Here is a 2720-nt window from a genome sequence, read left to right on the forward strand (position 1 = left end):
TTTTTGGGAACCTTAACTAGTATGATCCGAAAACACAGAATAGATTTGACTGCTATTTTTGAACCTAGAATAAGTGGTGCGAAAGCTCAAAAGATTATTAAAAGAACAGGGTATAACAGCTGTATTGTGGAAGAAGCTCAAGGTTTCATGGGAGGGATTTGGGTTTTGTGGAACAAGGAGTTCTGTAATGTTACGATTTTGGAAAAGAACATGCAAATGGTTCATTTGAAAGTTTGTTTCTCCGATAATGTTGCGTTCTTATGCACATTTATTTACGCCAATCCTAGAGAAGAGGTGAGACGTAGCGTTTGGCAGGATCTTCGTCGGATTGCTGATTCTATGAATGAGCCCTGGCTTATCACCGGTGATTTTAATGAAATCGCATCCCCTTTTGAGAACGTGGAGGTGCCCCGGTAGATTTATATAAATGTAACAGATTTGCTTCCTTGCTTACGGATCTGAAGATGATTGATTTGAATAGTTCTGGTTCGAGATTTACTTGGCGTGGTCCTCGTTTCCTGAATATGGATAGAGTTTTCAAACGGTTAGATCGTGCTTGCAGTAACGATTTATGGAGGGTTACATTTGAGGAGGGTCATGTTAGAGCCCTTCCTAGGTTAAACAGTGACCATAACCCCCTTCTTATATCCTTGTCTTCTTCAAAAGATGAGTGGAAGGATCGTCCTTTCCGTTTCCATTCCTTTTGGCAGGACCATATCCTGTTCAATCAATTTTTAAAGGACAATTGGCACGTGCATGGGAACATTGCTGATTGTTTGAAGGTTCTTACCCCTTGCATTAAGGAGTGGAATGAGAAGGTGTTTGGGAATATTAAGCATATGAAGAATAAGTTGATGAGAAGACTTGAAGGTATTCAAAGAGCCATTTCTGAGCACAATAAAGATTATCTGGAGAAAGTGGAGTGCAAGATCAAAGCTAAACTTGAGGAGGTCCTTGATCAAGAGGAGTTATTATGGTATGAAAAGTCTCGATCTCAGTGGATTAATCAAGGTGACAGAAACACGAGATACTATCATACAAGGACTATTGTCAGAAGGAAAAGAGGTAGAATCGTGGAACTCAAGGATGATAATGGAAGTTGGATTCGTGAAGAGGAAGGCCTGGTTAAGATGATCCGCGATTTTTATATTAATCATTTCAAAGATGAAAGCTGTCATCGTGAGTGGATCAATACTAGATGGCCTATTGTTCCTGAGGAAGTCATGGATAAATTAAGGGTGAGTGTTACTAAGGAGGAAGTTAAAAAAGCTTTTTTCACAATGAAAGGCTCAAAAGCCCCAGGGGAGGATGGGTACATAGCTGCTTTTTATCAAAAGAACTGGAATCTGGTAGGTGATCAAGTATGGAATGCTTTCGTAGCTTATTTGGAAAACCCGCAAACCATTGCTGATATTAATGGTACGATTATTACCCTTATCCCAAAGGTTAATAAGCCTACATTGGTTTCTCAATTCAGGCCAATTTCCTTGTGCAATGTGATTTATAAAGGCACGAGTAAAGTTATAGTGGGTAGACTGAAGGAAGTAATGGAAGCTTTGGTTTCTGACAACCAAACCAGCTTTGTCTCAAACAGAAACTTGCAGAATAACATTATTGCAGCTAAAGAGATTGTCCATTCGATGACAAAGTTTAAAGGTAAGATGGGTACTATGGCCATTAAAATTGATTTAGAGAAAGCCTATGATAAGCTGAATTGGTCGTTTATTCGTAAGGTTATCTCTGAAATACAGTTTCCGTCTTGGATGGTTGAATTCATTATGGCGTCTATCACAACTAATAGTTTCAAAGTGCTTGTGAATGGGGGCTTGACTGAAACTATTATTCCTGAACGTGGAATTCGACAGGGTGATCCATTATCCCCATACATCTTTGTCTTATGTGTTGAAAAGCTATCTCATCTTATTGCTCAAAGGGTTGGTAGTGGTGTGTGGAAACCGATCAGAGTGTGTAGAGGTGGTCCAGCAGTCTCCCATCTCATGTTTGCAGATGATATTGTCCTTTTCTCTGAAGCTTCGGTGCAGCAAATGCAGGTAATAATGGAGTGTTTAGATCTTTTTTGCAGAATGTCTGGTCAAAGTATAAGTGTTCATAAGTCTACCATTTATTTCTCTTCCAATACATCTGATGCAACTGCAAATGCAATTTCTGCGCTCTTTGGGTTCAAAAGAGTTAGTAGCATTGGTAAATATCTGGGCTCTTTTATCAGGCAAGGGCGAAATTTGAAATCAAATTATGTTGATCTAATGGATCGGGTTCGTAAGAAATTTGATGGCTGGAAGCATCAAAGTTTATCTTTTGCGGGGAGAGTCACTCTGGCTAAATCAGTGATTGGTGCTATTCCCTCTTTTCATATGCAGAATGGTCTTCTTCCCACTTCTGTGTGTGATGAGATTGAACAGCTTCAACGAAACTTCATTTGGGGTATTAATAAAGCTCATTTAGTGGCTTGGGACACAATGTATAAGCCGAAGGAAATGGGAGGTCTTGGTATTATCAGATTGCGTACTCAAAATGAGGCTTATATTCATAAGTTGGCCTGGAAAATCTTAACTGACAAGGAGGAACTTTGGGTTAAGATTTTGAGAGCCAAGTATGGCAGAGGTAAAGATTTGAGGCGTGAGATAAGCTCTAAGCCTTATGATTCTAAACTTTGGCGAGACCTTTCTAAATGTTGGAACAGTTTTTTAGCCGGTCTTCGA

Source organism: Gastrolobium bilobum, unplaced genomic scaffold, assembly GCF_033153095.1.
Source record: "Gastrolobium bilobum isolate Gb01-03AN ecotype WA unplaced genomic scaffold, APGP_CSIRO_Gbil_v1 utg24596, whole genome shotgun sequence".
In the NCBI taxonomy this organism is placed as follows: Eukaryota; Viridiplantae; Streptophyta; class Magnoliopsida; order Fabales; family Fabaceae; genus Gastrolobium; species Gastrolobium bilobum.